The following is an 18,690-nucleotide window of genomic DNA, read 5'->3' on the forward strand; positions in this document are numbered from 1 at the left end:
GTAACCCTGCACTCTTGAAGAGATGGACTCGGGCACAGTACACATGGTGTGATTGCCTTTTTTGAATAATTTTGACTATGACATGCACAGTCATCACAGAAGCTGAATATCAAATACCATCAAGAATGACACACATAAACACACACCATACTCAGTGAGCGAAAAACAAAAGACTTATACATGCAAATTTAACTAATTGATTAACATTACCTAACATTGCAGATGCTATTACCATTGTAACTTGTCTAAAAAGTAGCTGACAGAGGGCAACTAGGCGAGAGTAGCCTAATGCTATGAGCTGCAGGAACACTAATGGATCTTAGGATCAGATTTATAGCAGCTCATTCCTGCCACTGCTATAGAAGAACAGTTGACTAGACCACACTGGCTCCAGAAACTATAATTCACTACCCACCATGCTCTGTTTTATTTAGCCTGAGTATATTGGTGAGTACTGTCTGAGCCAAAAATCACTGTCTGGCAGGAACAAGGTCACACTGTAGACCTTAGGCAATGTGATGACTATTTTAGCCTTTACTGAAGTTTTGAGTTTTAATTGCAAATCATAGACTGCTCTTAAAATTTCAATACTTTTCCTGGTGTTCTTATCCACAGTGTGAGAACTGAGTAGGTAGGATGTCTGAATAGCACATTAGCTGCTGAAAGATTGAAGCTAGTCACAGTTCAGTGTGAAGATAGCCTCCTCATCATGCTGTTTAGTTTTTTCCCCTCATGTAAAACTCATGAAGCCACTCATCTAAGCTCAGACGTCCAGCACTGGGCTGGCAATTACTATTAATGATGACACAAGGAAAAAATTAAGTACAAAGAGGCACAAAGGCCATGTTAGGGGGAGGTGGGGTTGGATGGGCACACACACAGGAGACCCAAGTTCAATTCCCAGTGTATGGGTTGTGTTTTTCAAGAGTATTTGCTCCTAAAGGTAACAAATAGTTTTTTTTTCCTAAATCTGATCAAGTTGTGTTGCCCCTAAATGTAACCTAGCAGTTTTTGTGCCTAATAAGCATTTTTTGTGGCAAAAACATAACAAAACTGTGATGGTTTCATAATCATTCCGGTTGCTCGCTGCTAGCTAACCTGGTAGCTAGCTGTTGTGTTTATGGCTGTTTCCATGATGACAAAGGTCCATAATGCTTTTAAGTGTGACATGTGTTGTTATTAATTATGGTGGGGTTGTATGCTTCTATGGGTTGTATGAGAGGGAAGGGACAAATGATTATGCCGGTTGTATTGGCTGGCAGACTTGTTGGACAAACCCAGGAAGGCGCTGTTGTTTTTCGCCTGTCAGTGAGGTGATCATACACTGTGTGTTAGGTTTATGGCTTATTGGTGGTTATGAGAAGTGATTTGTCATCTTGATCCGCTGTAAGGAGGAGTACATAAATATAATAAATGGGCTTTACAGTATGTCGCCATGCAACAGTTAAGTCAGATTTGGTACATGCATAGATTGCTCTCCTGTCTACATTGAGACAGCTCCATTGTCAGATCAGCTTTATTTAGAAATTGATTCTTATATGTGGCCTTGAATGCTTGAAATTTCCTTCTCAAAACCCTGTCAGCACACAGGGACAAGGACTGGGGAGAATCAATTCAAATTAATTTCAGAGATGAGGTGTTTCTGTCCGTTACTTTGAGCAACTCTCTTTCTGATTAGATCCATTGCCTGAGAGTCTGTTCTGTAGAAAATGAAATGAAAACATGATCGCTTTCTTCGGTCTTAAGGGGGATAGAATTGTTCATTGTCAGAGTTGCAGGAGCAGTTTAATGATATGAAAACCTGCATCTTCTGCTGCGTGATCAGGCTCAGGCACTGAGGGCTTGGTTCTAATTGACACAAACAATGGCTCGTGCACTTGCCTGCATTAGATACTGTAAGTATTATTGTGCAGTATATACACTGAGGGGAAAGTGGGAATGCTGCCTGTGTTTAAAGTTTGTAATACCAGAGGAATTAACTTTATTTGCTGTAGATGATGTTTAAGGTCGTGGTGTTGAACTATCTGTGTTGGAACTAACAGTTTTAATTAATAATACATTTTAAATTAAATGTATACCTCGGTCTGTTAGTCTACCATGTGCATAGTTTAGGTGCTTCTAGAAAAGTGGTATTTGTTACATTTTATTGTTAATTCACTGCATATCTATCTATCCATGTATCTATCTACCCATCTATCCATGTATGTATCTATCTATCCATCTATCTCAAGACAGAATGTGCTCTGTTGGAACAAGATCTGACAGTTTATCTTTAACTATTTAGTAAAGGGTGGTACTACAAGTTGTACTACAATGTTTTTGGATTAGCCCCTCAAAGAAGCAGTTATTTTGTAGAAGCTAGGTACATTTCTATCTACCTTCATGCACCTTTTTCATTTTTAATTGAAACACCTGAGTGGAAGCACCATAAATTTAAGAAAAGGTTGATATGTTGAAAAACCAAAATGGAACAAATAACCCCATATATTACACGAACTGCAATGCACCAAAACTTCAGATCTGTGTGGAGTGGTGAGAAGTTTTACATTCCTCAAAGTAATACATAAAACAAAACAAACATTTTTTAAACATGATGTTTCTCATCATTTGAGGTTTAGAAAACCCATATTAATGCCATGTTTGTGGGCAGATTTTCAGAAAATATGGATTGAATTTGAATAGAAACTTGAATAGTTTCTATACAAGCATTTTCTAGGTACAAATCAACAAATAGACCACAAAAAATAAGTATTATATGTTCAAGGTAGTGCCAGTGTCACATTACAACCCTTGGTATGTGTTATTGACCAGCCAAGCCACTTGGATTCAAAACTATTTTGATAAGGATGAGGAGCAGCGAAGTATAGAAGTAAACGGAGAAAGTTTTGGATGATTTGTAAAGCACATTTTTGTAAACAGAAATTTGTTGACACAGCAGCCCCCTATAAGGAGCTCTTCACTGCTTTAGGACTACCCAAATAGCTTTGCTGAGAGCATGTATTGAAATGCAGTGGTGAAACAAGCATGTTGTTATGAATAAAATGAAATAAGAATGTTTGGCCTTATTGATTTAGTTTCACAGTCCTGTCAAAAAGACTCCTTCCTTTCACTTCAGGAGGATTACTGTTGTAAAACCATATGTACTCTAAGTATAGAACACATTATATACATGCTTTTCATTGTAGACAAATTGGCTAACAAGGATTCTGCAATGTGAAACAAGCATGACACTTAGAAAACTGACCAAAAGAATGCATTGTAGTGTTTTCCCTTTGTAGAAGTGGAGGTAAGGGCGCTGAGATGAGTCCATCCATCAGCAGCTCAGACAGATGACTTACAGCTCCAACAAAGGGATTCACTCTGCTACAAAATACCACAAGGGGGGTTTGTGCAGAAAAAACATACATCTCTTTTGGACAGCTACCCGGAAAGCCTGAAGGTTGCTTCCCATCTTTGATCACTGTGAGCTCATCTACAGCACTGCTCCTTGGTATCAAATAACACTGAGAAAACATGCTGCATAGTGATCAGGTGAGACACAAAAGGTGTTTTAAAGGAACAAAAGCTAATTGGAGGTAATATGACACCTGCATTGGCTCGAGGGTAGCATGGCAGGTGTACAAGCTCTAACAAGCTCCTACCACCGCCGTCGCCTGCCAGGCCTGTCTGACTGACATGGCGTTTCCCTAGACCACAACAATACCCGTGGGATTCTTGTTATTGTGTGTGCTCTCAAAGGCGCCTTCTGGTAGCCCATAAAGCACCAACAGGCTTGAGACTCTGAAGTCATTCAATTAAGAATTTACTGGACTATTGATTGCAACACAAGCAAAGTGTTTCACATCTTGGAAACGATAAAAAGCCTTTTACCAGCCCTTCACCTAAAGAGGTGAGGACTTGATCTTCATTGTGGAGAAAGACATGAAAAGACTAATGCAGTGAACGCATGTAAAAACTGTATAAATACAGCTTTCTCTAACTTGAGTTATCACCTTTACCGATACCTTGGCAGCTACTGTGACCTATTACACAATTCAATATTAAAAAATGCACTGTACTCTGGAAATGATCAGTCTTCCCTTTCACATCTCTAGCAGGTTCAAAACACAGCTGCTCATCTGCTGACAAGTATTCATAAACATGACCACATAACCCCCTATTCTGGCTTCTCACCACTGCCTTCCAGTCAGTTTCTTTTAGACATACCAAAGGCTAGATACAAGCGCTGGTGTGACTGCACTTTTGCTGTAATAGCCCCAAAACTGTGGAACAGTTCACCAAATAATACTGGATCTTCAATGGATCTGCCAGGCTTTACGTTACTGCTTACAACATATTTATTTTTCATGGCCTTTGGATCATAGTGGAGTTGACATTTCTCCTTTTTGAATGTTTTATTGTTGCGTTTCTCACTCTTTATTTTATTTTATTTGTATGTGGCTTATGCAAAGTACTGTGTTCAACAAGTTGTTTTTAAAGTACTATATGAAAAAATTTAGATTTTATAAACTGTGATTATTTAAGAAAAGTGTAGAAAAATTCATCATATGTATGCACATGGATGTTACTGATTCACTTAGATCATGAAATGTGTAAATGCAGGTGATGTGTTGTTGTTGAACAGTAACATGAGTTTTCAAAGACAGAACAGAATGAGGACATTTTTGCCAGTTTCTCACATAATGAAACAAATGAAAAACTTCAGTTCATTTAGGATACAGTTAGGCAATTGGAGAGCAATTTGTATATCACATCACTGAAAAGAATACATCCAGACCCCAAGCCAAGCAACAGCTGGATCTTTGTCAGGTCAACTAAAGGCTAGGCAATACAGTGACTTACTCAGGTCTCAGGATTTTGTCATGGTTAAACCTGCAACAGCTGATTGTTTGGCCACTTGGGGGCAGCAGAAACAAGCTGCCCTCTGAGTTCATGCTGCAAAATGTGTTAGTCAGTTGCTGTTTCAGAGATTCATTAGTAATGGAGCAACTTTAGCTTAAATTTGGAAAATGTAGCTCTGGTTTAATCTCCATTATCTCCTGAGGGAGATATGTAAATGCTTCACAATATTCACCACCTAGCTGCTAACTTTGTTTCCTGTTTGGTGCTGAGGAGGTACCACACAGTGGGGTTTTAGTACCTTTCCCCTGAAAACAGTTGCCTGCTATGGCCAAACCCTGATGAGAGCAGCGAGGGTGACAAAACAGTAAGGTTGTGGGGCAGAAAACTTTGAAACATTTCACAGTAACAGTAAAACTGCAAAAATATGATTTTACAACACTGTCTTCCTTAATACCCCCAAATACCTGCTAAGTTTATATCTATTATACTGTATCTCCTGAGACTCAGCTGTGTCTGGAGAGACAACATCCCAAAATCAAGGTTGACAAACTCCCATTTTGTCTAAGGGTGTCCCTTTAGAAAGAAATCCTCCTATAAGAATCATAGAGGATGTTTGTTATTCACTGTGGAGCTTTACAAAATACGACTGTTGACACAAAACGAGCTGAGCTGATTATCAGGCCAATTGAGACTGTAATGAAAGCGAGACGGGAGGAGCAGGCGCTGCAGAGTATCATCTGGAGCGTAAAGGGAGTCCAGGGAGAAAAGGAGTGTAAGAGAGTTAAGTGTGGCCAGGGGAGAGTACATGTAGATGCTCAATGAATCACGGCGCTGCACAATGAAATCTTTATCCGTGGGGGATGAGACAGGGGACTTGGCAGAGCCCTGGCGTATCTTAGTGAGAGTGAAAAATAGAAATCCCACTGTCCCCCGTTGGCTCTCCTTCATGTCAGCTGCCTTGGTTACTAAGTTGGCTGCCACTGAGCCCCCACCACTCCAGTCCTCATCTCCCCGCCTCCTATTCTTCTTTTACGCTCTCTATCTTTGTCAGTCCATCTCTCCTTTACACTTGTGTTTCTGTCTATGCCTCCCCCCTGCTGATTCCCACTCCCAGTTTCTCCCTGTCCTCCAGCGTCTTTTCATGTCTTCCTCTCTCGTTCTGATTTTTCTTGTCATGGCCTCTTGTAGCTTGTATTAACAAAAAACACTTTCTCTTTTCACTGCTCAACTTTACCTAATTGTTGCATCATTTTCACTAGATGAGACTCTGTTAAATAAAACGAGTGCACATTACTGCTGCTGTCCAAAGTCAACACATCCATGACTGCAGAAACACAAACTGGAAGGAGACACGCTTCATGCATGCTCTTAAATGCAGCATTTGAAGACTTACCTTGCAGCAGGTTGTTCTGATCATTAAGTGCAACGAGTCAATATCAGATAATGATGATATAGTACCCCAGGTGTAAGTAAACATACTTGAGATGGTGCAGTATGAGCTCAGAAACATAAAACCTATAAGCCCTACCTCTTAGGTTTTCAGTCAGCTTCCTTTCCTTTACTGCCGTTTCCTCACTTTCTCCCCTTCTGACCTTGTCCGTGTCTGTTTCTGTCTTTTTGTTGCAGTCTGATCACTGGAGTTTTTGCAGAGAAGTCCAGCTGACCCTCATGCAGGAGAAGAAAAAATGACCAGAGAGCAAGAGCTGACACTTCCAGATCAACTCAGCTCCCTCCTCCTCTTTGCTCCTTCCAGCACTCAGGGTGAGTGGACAGTGGGACAAAGTAATCTTCAGGTGAAAAAACAGACCTTCCTTTCTGCCGGCGCTCTGACTCTCTCACCGCCTCTATCTCTGTTGCCTGTGCTCGCTCTACCTGCTCAGAGCGGTGTGGATGAGCTCACACAGCAGCTGCCTCTCTAGCTCTCCCTCTCGTGTCTGAGCGCTGTCCTGTTGCTCCATCCATTCCCCTTGTTTGTCTGCCTCTCCCTCTCTCTCTCCATCCCTCTATGGCTCATGAATATTTAAACATGGCAGTTGTAGCTGAAAGGCACTGAATTACCCCACAGGACTCAAAACACATGCTTTGGTTCCAGTTTGTCTTTTGTTCTTGCTTTTGCAGCGACCCTTATCTCTGTGTATGTGACCCTCCTAAACAGTACAATCAGTTCTTTTTAGGGGAGGTGAGAGTCTATTACCTTCGTGGTCCCTGCTCCTCACTGGCTTTTATCACCACACTGGTACAACAGTGACAGAAGATTACGGTCTAACATCGATGATGAATGTGCAATCAGGGACGCCACTACGTTAGATTAGAATGCTGCACACATGAGCACACATTATAAAAAAACTGTCTCATAAAATAATCATGAGCAATGGGAGAAATGTGTATGATTAATAGGTAAATATTTGGCACCCTCCTCCCTTGGTTAATTAATGATTAATTGTCCTTAAACAAGTCTAACTGGAGCTAATTGAAATATTGAGTCATTGGAAAACAGAAATCATCCAGCGACAGTTTGTGTCCCCGCAGGGTAAGGAGCATTTCCAATGAGCTCATCAACTGGTGTCTCGTGAATCCACAGATGTTCATATGTCAGCAAAAACAGTCGGAGTCGATGTTCAGATCTCTCATTTAAAGTCAAAGTGGTTATCTCAAGTTAAGCCACGTTTAGTCTTTAATTTCATGTCAAGCCTCGGTAACTGTGACTCGGATTTGATTGCAAAGAGGTTATGGCCAATCATTTGTTTTCTTCTAAGGAAACACACTGAGATCAAGGTTATGGATGAAGTATGTTGACACATGCAAAGCAGTTTGGTTGTTAATCGCTCTGAATAAACCAAACAGTTTCAACAGGAGGAACTTAATCATGCAGGCACATGTTCTGCTGCTGTTTGCACTGTCCTGCATGGTTTAGGGAGAACTTCCTGAGGCCATTCGCAATAATACTGCATACATGTTGTTGGCATTAACATATTATTACATTGCTGTAGTTATCAGTTTCCAACTGGTAGGAATCATTCACATCAACATGCAGTAGTACTCACTCTAAATCAGGAAATGAGGTTCTCTAGAAGTTAAATTTAATAATACGTGGATGCTTCACATCAGCCAAAGTCTGTTGTATGAGTTATTTAATCCAGATTTGGCGGATATATTTGTAACCCCTGTTACTTAGAGAAAATATGTAATTAGATTACAGTTACTACTCAAAATGTTGGTGTTTGCGAAGGGTTACAGTCAAATATGTTCTTTTGGGTAAAAAGCTTAAAATAATGCTTATTTTGTTATTGCCAAGTTGAAAATATTTTTAGAAAAATATACAAAAGAGTAATTAAAAGTAATAAGTTACTTTGAAGTGATTAAAATAGTTACATTACTTGTAACATTTCTAACAGGGTAATTAGTAATCTGTAACCTATTACATTTCAGCTTCTCAGCACTGGAGATGAGTTAGTCTTTGACACATGTTACACGTCAGGTTTCCTGTCTGTTTAGCCTACAGACTGGTTCTGAATATGAAAACGCACTGATCCAGATGCTTTGACGAACACTGCTTGATTTCACACAGCTCTCTGGCAGGTGGACAGGCCAAGTCAGAACAACTTTAATCCAAATCAAACACTACAGGTCTGCAGTAAATCAGCGCTCAGTTTCTCAGTTTATTAAGTGCATGCAGTTAAAGGTAATGCAGAACAGTCTGGCAATAAATTCCCTGTCCTCAAAGTGATAATGTTTTTTTAGTTGAAACCCTTTTTGTGAGATGTTGATTCACCTGTATGATCAGTCTGGAAGATGTAGTTTGTGGCTTACTGACAGGTATTATTTTGTCTACTGTATTTATGTCACTGAAGCTAAGCCAAATAACAGACACAACTCTCTCCAGTTGGAAACATGAGACTTGACTTGTACTCCAGAGACTTCACAATGGAGTCTAGCTCGAAGACATCAGCATTGACTCAGGGGTGCGTTCTTTTGTTTAACAAACATCTTTGGCTAAACCCCCCCCCCACAAATCTGTGCAAAAGAAATGACAGCAATTACCATCAAAACATGGTAGGAAATATCTCCACGCCGAAGTGATTTCCTGCTGTCCCCATGAGGACCAATGTGATTATGTTAACAAGGACGCCATCTGCATCATGGCAAATTACTGCACAATGCAATGGCATAAATACATTAATCAGCGTGACTGTAGGGCAAGATAAAAAAAAGTAGTGTACAAAAAAATCTCCAGGTGTTTCAGTTGATCAAGCAACTTTATTTTTAGCATACGCACATGAAGCACTTAAATAAAAAACTCTTAAACTGAAGATTTGGGAGAAACAGAAAAACTTGGACGAAGTGGCTGGAGTAGAAGAGCGCTACTGCTTCCATGATGACAGTTTTCAGGTTTGGATTGGTCCCCACACACAGTGAGTGTGTGTCTGTGTGTGTGATTGATTTCTTCAGTTTATCCTCCGGAGATGAGAAAGTTTGCATGTCTCACTCCCGAAACCTATAAATCACATCGATCAGTCAGGATAATAAGGCCTTTCCTACACATCCCCAGAGACTAAGATGAGAAAACAATTAGAGCAGCACGGTAAACCCGCACGGAGACAGAGATGAAACAAAAGTAAGAGCGAGATAGATAGATATAAAAAATGAAGGCAAAAAGGAAAAAGGCAAAGTGAGTATTATGCTGGTATTAACTGTCAAAGGTGCAGAAACAGAAAGTGTCAGGGAAAGAAATCATTAAATATTGAGCACAGTATGTTATTTTTGCACAGATATCTTCCCCCACACCGTTGCTGACGGTTTCCGGTAACCCTGACCTCCTTATTTTGTCTGTTGGAGTCATCCCAACCTTCTGTAGATCATAGGTTGATACTCAGTTTTTGCTTTCTGTTAGATAAAAAAATCTTAAAATATTTCATATTCCAGGCGATTGTTGTTTTCAGCAATCATAACTTTTATGAACTGTTACTATGTTTTGTCAGTTGGTTTACTTGCTGCCTTAATCACTGTGATCTAAGCACTCAGTTAAAGGATACACTTTTAATACTTCATATTTTTCTTACAGATCCCAGGAAAAATAATAAAACCAGCATCAAATGCATCATTTTAATAAGTATTGTGTGTGTGCAAAGCCTGATACACAGTATTATTGCTTTGTGCCATAGAGCTCCATTGCTGTCCAAAAACTATTAAAAACACATCAGTGAGTCACACTTTTGCACCAGAAGACATGTTTCTTCATTACCATGAACAAACACGTTGCACTGTAGTTTATTTGGACTCAATCCCACACACAGTGTCCTGCTAAGAGAAATACTCACTAAAACACCAAATGCGTATTAATCCACTTCTGAAAATAATCAAATGCACAAACAGTTTTTCTCTACAAAATTACTTTTTTAATCAGCTCTATTTTTGTAACTTATTTTTAGCTCTTCAGTAGGAACCAGTGGACGTGGAGTGCTTCTGATAAGGTAGGATAAAAATGGAGTAATGGTTTGTTGTTGTTGTTGCTTGGAAGCAGTTGACAATGAGAAAAATATACAATAATCCCAATTTAATTCTTCTAAAGCCTGACATTGATTTAGAAGTTAATCTGTTGTGTCATGTAGTTAGGAGAAACACATGTGGCTTGTTTTAATGTAAACATTGACACCTCAGACATACTGACAGGCTGAAGTGAAACAAGTTTCTATTCATCTAAACCACACAAATAACACTCCCCAAAGACAAGAACAAAAAGCCAAGCCAATATTCCCACCTAATTTTTATTACAATCAAAAGTACTGGCCACAGTCAACGGGTACAAGATGATCATTTAAAACTTTAAGGAGTGCAGTTTTCATTGTATGAAGCCTGTCAAACTGAGTGAAAGTTCTGAGGACAAAGGCACACCAAGCCGAGGTGAAAGAACTAGCAGCGATGTAGGCCAACTGCTGCCTCGCCTCATGTCACCTTTGTCTGGGCCAGTTGGGTTGACAGGGTCACCGACAGGGTCTGACTAGTGCCAACGGTGCAGGACACACCAGGAAGACGAGCCCCGGAAGGCGCTCTCCAACAGCCCGACATTGGCTGCGTGTGTCACAGGTCTTACATATAGGAAATGATCTGCCTTACTGCATTTTTCTTTATTAATATATATGGCAATTTTGAGATTGGCCAGTAATTTTAGTACATGAGTCTAGCAATTTTTTTTTTTTTTATGGAGAAGTTGTATAGAGTTTTAATGCAATCAGAAACAAAGCAGATGAAAGCGAGGAGCTGAACAAATCCATCAGAAATTGACAGGGTTTCTTGGAATGATACAAAGAGAGAGGGAGGAGTTCTTCATTTTGTTAATGGTCTCAGTAATATAAGATGTTCAGTTCTTGGTTTATGTTAGGATATTTTGGCACAAAGACAGTTGGAGTACAGATAAAATATTATTTCTGATGTTTTGGACTTTGCTTGAACAAAAAAAGAGATGAAAATATCAACATTTTTCAAATGAAGTTTCAATAATAAAAGGAGAATGAATGAGGTGTGACTTGTATACAGCATCAAAGAGGAGTCTCAGGGTTATATCTGTGTTTATTAATTATAATATGTTCCTCTGTCTGTTCTCACTGCTTAACTAAAAGTCTTCTTTAGATGCTTCACCCTCCCAGTTTGTCTAGAACCCCTCCATTTTCTTTCAACTCTGCGATATAACTTCTATAGAGATCTCGTGTCATTCTTCAACCAGGGATGATTTTGTGGTTTCTAACTGTTAAACAAGCGACAGCGTCTAGACCCCTATGTTTTCAAAACACAGCGCTGTTCTTCGAGCCCCCGGTCAAATTTTATTTATATAGCCCAATATCAGAAATCACAAATTGGCCTCAAGGGGCTTCTGTACTGCATATGACATGCTCTGTCCTTAGACTGTTGAATTAGAAAAGGGAAAAAAAGCTCTTTAGCAGGAAAAAATGAAAGTAACCTCAGAAAGAGTGATAGAGGAGGCACAGGCAGACATGCAGTAGATGTTGTGTCCACAGAATAAATGAGAACATCAGACAGATCAGTGCAGCACGATCAGAAAATCAGATCATTCCTTTTTCCTTTGAGTTAATGCAGATGTGCAAAAACCAGACGGTTATGAAATGACTTCCCAACATATGCCCTTTATTTTCTGCCATTTTAATTTAGTTTTGTCTACTGAGCACAGACACAGTCGTTTCCTGGAAGTCATACAGAGGGAGAGTTTGGGAGACACCAGATGCTCTGTGTGTGCTGTGGTTGATGGCCAATTCACTGTTGAGAAATGACATGTGGGTCAAAGCTCTGTGAAGCATCAAGAGCAAATAATGAGAGAAAACACTGAAGGTAAGAAAAAGACCGGTTAAAGTCTGAACCACCGGTCAGTTTTATATGCGACTGACTGGGAGTGAATGACCACAGCAGCGTCATAATTGTCAGCTAATTCCTTCCTTGTGACAGTTGCCTGTTTTACACCTAGTTAGTTTGGCAGTGGCTTTTGGACTGCAGTCATACAAACTGCTTGTCGCCTTGTGATGGACATGTGCAGTGGCTGCTGGTTTTGGCTGTCTGATTCATGATTCAACTCCTTGTTACTGTTATGCAGTAAGAAAAGAAAAAAAATGAGTGGACCTGTCAAACCAGGCTCTGCACTGGCAGAGAAGGCTTTGGCTTTCAGTCTGGGAGACTACAACCCCTGAAAAAATCACTGGAAAGTTACAAAATGCATATAATAAAGAGTAGTCACAGTTGGTGCATGTAGCAAATGATATTCTGCCACAGAACAGTGCAGTAATTATGAGTTTAACAGTGCTAATAATGACTGCAAAAATAGAAATGTTTAAAAAGTGCTATAGTAAGAAAATTCTTCTCAGCATAGAATGCCAATTATCCAATTAATTTATACAATAAACGTCTGAAGTGTGATTCAAGGCTGTATGCTTGGAAGATGTATCAAAGCAGTTGTGTAGTGTATGAAGCAATGGAACCACCAGTGTACCATATATGACAAATTAGGTTTGGAAGCCTCTCACTTTTCTATATTGGATCAGTGTTATGCTGCAAATGCAGCTGCCACATAAAGTTTGTCACAGTTTTGCGAGAGACGGCACAGCTCCTCTAAGTTGCTGATATGCTCCGGAACAAAGGCACAAACTGTTTAAATGACAGAGTACCTAACAAAGGTGTCCAAAATCCACATGCAACATTCATGGGTTTGACCAGTTCCCTAGCAAATACTTGTTGAATAATTTGAATGGAGAGCTGCTCACTTGCACACTGACAAGACAGAGGAGGACATTGTTGGAGAGGAGTTCTGTACCATTCTGGAATAACATTTTGGACGACTCAAAGAAAAATCTGAGAAAATCCTGACTTGATGTGGCAAGACCCAGTTCCACAGTTAGTCAGCTGATGTTCAGCCTGTCTGTCAGTCAACAAGCAAACACGCTGGATTGCCTTTGTTTTTTCAGCCATATTCTGTCAGTCTGCTCCAAGTGTCTCAGCATGACTGAGCGAATATGTGTTTGTGCTTCAGTGTGTTTGTGTATGTATTTATATGATGTGCGGGTGTGTGTGGACCCCTGGCAGAAGCTGCTGTGTGTCACTGCAGGGACAGTCTCGCTCCTTCGGAGAACTGAGATGTGTGAAATGTGAGATGCTATGCAGGCTGATCCATACATGCTGTGCACATGAGGATGCAAATCAAATACACTGTCTGAAATGTCATTGGACTAAATGTTGCATGGTGGATTAGATAGCCAACCCCTGCAGATGGGAAGGGTCTTGAAGAAAAGATTTTTCTCTAAAAATATCCTATAGTCTTAGAACTATAGATCCTTTCCCTGTGGTTTCCTTTGATAAGTCTTCACAGACTGATCAGGCTGGACTTGAGTGTGATGTGTGAGGTGTGCTTGTTGAAGACCTAGAACCAGTGGGAACAGTCTTTGCTTCAGTGTTGAGCATGAACATGATGAAAGAGCGCTCACTGTTCAGTGATCTGAGCGGATCAGTTTGCAACTATGGAACATGAGCATCATTAACATACAGGGTGGTGAGCATCAGCAGCAAAGGCTTCATTCACTCAGTTTTTAATATTGCTAATAGGAATATAACAAAATTTGTGATTTTGTGATGTCACGCTAGAAAAATGTCTCAGTACCATCATGGGCCTGTGACAGTATCTACCATGATATTATATACAGTTGTTTCGCTCGTATAACTGCATTCAGTTTGCGGAATTTGAAACTGACATAGTGGAGGCTCCGTCAGTGTTGAAAGTAGTGGTAATATAGAAAATAACTGGCCTTATCCTTTAAAAAGCAAACAAAATACCGAGTTGTGACAGTGGAGAAATGTATTTTATAATGTATATTGACTTTTGGTAAAGTATGATTTTAAGGGCAAAGCATGTATAGATAAAACAAAAATTACACATCAGGATTGCAGTGCACTGATTTCATCCTACAGCACAGTGTAACTGCCTCCTTATCATCTGCTATACAACTGTGAAGCCACACAGGATTTAACGTTGGGTGAACATGCTGTGTGACATTTGCATATACTGTGTGCTTGAGTTCCTGTTGCGCATATATTACCATATTTACAGCTCATACATCCCTGTATCGTTATCACCTAGACAAATGTCTGGTCATTTAGCAAACAGAGCAAAAGCAGTGATTGAGTTTCAGATTGTGATTGGCAATTAATGACCCCCCACCCCCCACCACCCCAGTCATCCTCGGCCTCCTGGTGTTTTCCAAACTGCAAGAGCAGATGTTGACCTTCGGTTCCTTTGCGCAGGGGAACGGGAAATGAGATGTTATTAGGCCGCTCTGTCAGCTCACAAAGTGTATGTGGATATTAGGTGTAAATATTTCATGACTTTAAATCATGTCTGCACAGTCTGAATGAATCCTCAATGTTGATTGAGTCCTACATGCTGTAATTGGATTCTGGGAAGTAATTTGCGCAGTACGAAAGGTTTTCCTTTGACTATCATTGTCAGGTACATTTTAATCACCAGCGCTGCATAGTTGGTCATTTCAAGGATACGTTCTTTATGTTTACCTACATACTGGATTTAATTAAAATCAGTGAATCGATAAGCTTACAGCTTTACTGGAAGGGTTTGAGGAATTGTTTGTGTGAGAAATAAAAAAACCTGAAACTGTGAAACACCTTTTGTACTAAACCAACCTTTATTTTGCAGTTTGCTAGAAATGTCAGATAAAATGTCACAATTCACCAGAAAATATCAGACAAATCCTTACACTTAGTGCCTTCCTGTCAATATTTCACTGACTATTACAGTACTCGTTGATTTTCTTTAGAGCACCATTACCAAGTTCTTACATATGTCTGTGATATCTTTACCCCCCAGGTGAGTCTGACTTTTTCACTGATTTTCCCCTCTCTGCTTATTCAGCAACCTTTTCTTTGGGACATTGTGTCGCTTCAGTCTCTTTCTCTCAGCACCTGGCAGCCAGCATAACCCTGCATGTTGAGTTTTAAGGCAAAGCGCATGGCCTTGCTGCTGATTAGATGAATGCACTTTCTTTGTCAGGTTATTGATGAAATGTGTTTCAGTTTTGGTTCTGTTTTCACCTCTCTTAAGTGACATGAATGTGGCTGATGAGTCTCAAATGTTAAATGCATGTGATGTGCAGCTAAACTCCAGAACAGACATTAGAGGTTGTATATACTGCCTGCCTACATTTCTACAGTGGTTTAGATCACAGCTGACCAGATTCACAGAACTCCCCTGTGTCTGAGATGCTTCCTCTGCCATCCTTTGTGCTCCACATGGACAATAGCTCTTGACAAGACCGTGAACAAAACAAGCACCCCCCTCCTTCATCCAGTGGCTTAGCAGTTGTTGCTCTGTGGCTTTTCTGAGCCAGTAGAATCTGAGGCAAAAGCCGGTGGTAGAATTGAGCTCCTGTGGGATTACCCCAGCCTGGGTTCTTGGCTCGGCTTGAGACAGAACTCTGGAGAGCGTTCTGGTTTAGTGTGTGTGTGTGTGTTTGTGTGATGGCTTATATGTACTGGAGAGGGTAAGTATGGTTCTGTCCATGTGCCGCATCCTTTCAAGGGAAACAGCCAGGAAGGTTAGCCTAGTTTTTACCTCCATTAGGACACTGTAGGAGTCAGGAGGGTAAGTTTGTTCTTACCAACTGGGACTGGAGATGATATACAGCAAGAAAAATAAGTATTTCTCTTTATGTAGAGGTTTTAATATTGTATGTGTTGACCATATGTGTGGCTTGACATCCCCCCTTTACTACAGTAATTGCAGTGTGCTTGGTCGTCCCCCAGTAATTTACCCCTTACCCGGGTGTCCACTTTCTATTTAAAAAACATTGGACTATGTGTAGGATTTAAGAATCTTTGACCTTAGTGACTTCAAGTGGCAGTGTCAAAGAAGACACTGCCATCATCTTAAAATGTTATAATCAGATACAAACACTAAACACAGGAGTTTTAAAGTATATCTTCATATGCTGACAAGATGAGGCTCAAATCATGTGGACAAGGACTAAAATTCCACAGTGAAAATTACTTGTTTCTGTTTTGTCCCATTTTGTTTGCTTTGTCCTGGAATATTAGATGTGTCTAAACGGGGATTAGGTCTGCATCGGGTCAGAGGATTTATAGCTTAGTTTGTCAACAGAAAAGGTAAATGAGTCAGAGACTATATAGCGTTCTGTAACGTATTTAGGGGAAATTTCAAATGGCTCTTTTAAGCTATTATCATTTTCTCTTATACCAAACCCAGCTTTTTATAGTACTGATGACTAACATTATATGTTCAGTGTGTGCACATCCTATTGTTCCGTGGCTCTGTAGTAGTTTTAACTGTCACTGGTGGGGTCCATGCTTCTTCACACTATATACTCACACATGAAACGATTAGATGCAAGTCCTGGTTCCTGAATTTCAGAATCATCACATGTTTAAGTTTCCTTCAGTATCAAAGTAATCTAGTGGCTGTTGTGTATATCTGTGGGTACAGTGCACACAGGAACTGCTAATAGCTGATTCAGCATACTTTTAGTGGTACCGGTGTGTGAATTTGAACATGAAAAAAAATTACTGACAATATATTTACTGGTTTTACCATTACTGAGTCTTTAGTTCAAAAGCTGACAGCATAATGAGTTACCAAGCAGAAGGGGGTGGGGTGCCGGGGCAGTTCGGATGTCTGCAAGCAAACATACTGTATCTACGACAAATTGTGCATTTTAGCATGTTGGATACAAGTGAACAACTTAAACACAGTGAGCAGTGTAAAAAATTTTCTGGGACATGAATTCAACCAGATCACAGCTGCTATTGTCTATAAAGGATGAAACTGCTACCGTGTAACCACAGTTGATGGCTGCAGGAGTTCAGTGCTTTTATTTTGAAACCAAAATAATTTTGTGGCGTTCTCCTTTAGGGCAGATCACCTCAAACTTCTACTCATGCACTGAAACACAGAAGTAGAAGGAACCCGATGGAAGAGGTGTTGCTTTACTGTATGCTGTAGGAAACTGAAAAGAGATTTAATCTAGGCAGGATTACAGATGTGTATGCAGCTGGAGTGAGCGCAGCACATGTTCTGAAAATAACAATATTCATTGTAATTACTCTCTGTGAGGAATATGTATTCATTGTTTCTGAAGCAGAAAGGCTAATAATAATAATAATGTTTTTCTTTCAGTAAACTCTCTCCCACTACTCCATCCTATCGTAGAAGATTGGCAGTGCCTGTTATTGCAATGCCTTGCAATATGCGAAAGCCTGAATCTTTAGCAATTAGTACAAATGTCAACCAGGGAGGAGGAAACAAACAAAAAAACCTAATTGAAAAACATAAAAAGATTCTGGAAGAAAAATACATGCAGGGAAATCATTTTAATAATTTGCATCATTAGAAAAAGGCACGCTGTCCTGCCTTCATTGCCAGAGTCCCAGTGGAAATTTGTGCTATGCTCAGCAAGAAGACACATGAGTCACGGGGTATGTACTCTTCTCATCTGGCTCCTAGACTGTGCTTTATATGACATGCAATATAAGTAAAACATCAAAACATGTATAGCACAATATTACCTCAGTTTTGCAATTTTCCTGCAAAGATAGATGCGTCTGCAACTTGAAATTACCACGGGCATCAGAGGAGAACCTTTTCAGGAGGTGCTGCACCGATGCACACTGTAAAGTGTCTCCATCACCTCCTGTGTTTGTACAGAGCCTCACAGCCAGCCAATGAATGGCATCCCTCCCCAGTGTTAAAGATACAATCCATAAAAACCAATCTTCTTACATCTTCCATTAGCTGTATGAGTGAAGAAGGCAGTCACCTGTGGAACAAAACAAAATGACTGCATGCACACTATCAGTCTAATGGAGACATCAGAGTTTGTGGTGCGAATACATGCCGGTGTCAGCTGATATAAACTGTGTGCACTCACTGTAGAGACATAACCAAAGTCCCATGATCAGCTGCAGTCACGTGGAGTTTATCAGAAATCCATACATTTTATAAACAGAAATGGGTGACTTGCTGACTTGAGCGTGTCTCCAGCTGAGCAGAGACGGACACAGCTGGGTACGGCGTGGTACAACTTATGTTGGAGAAATGTATCCTACATTTTTGAGACAGTGTGTCACAGGTGACCTTTCATGGAAAGGAATAATCAGGTTGTTTTTACTTTGGATTCGGCTGACATTTCCTCATATCAGTCAGATAGCTTTTGACATAAAAGCCAAGGGAACATCTGCAGGGACCTTCTTCACTGCTGTAGAGGAAAAAAATGAATAATAATAAGCAGAGGAAACTGAGGGTTTTTTAATGTGCAAATACAAGGAGAG

General features: G+C 40.1%; 1 protein-coding gene across 1 annotated transcript in view; it reads right to left on the minus strand.

The window, feature by feature from the left end:
- Positions 1–6,751, minus strand: part of LOC109962712 (cadherin-20-like) — a 65,206-nt gene extending 58,455 nt beyond the window's left edge. Inside the window, exon 1 of the mRNA XM_020604650.1 lies at positions 6,371–6,751. The gene's annotated coding sequence lies outside the window, so the exon portion shown is untranslated. The remainder of the gene's footprint in view (positions 1–6,370) is intronic.
- Positions 6,752–18,690: the final 11,939 nt, after the last annotated feature.

This window comes from Monopterus albus, unplaced genomic scaffold (assembly GCF_001952655.1).
Source record: "Monopterus albus unplaced genomic scaffold, M_albus_1.0 scaffold3.1, whole genome shotgun sequence".
Classification (NCBI taxonomy): domain Eukaryota; kingdom Metazoa; phylum Chordata; class Actinopteri; order Synbranchiformes; family Synbranchidae; genus Monopterus; species Monopterus albus.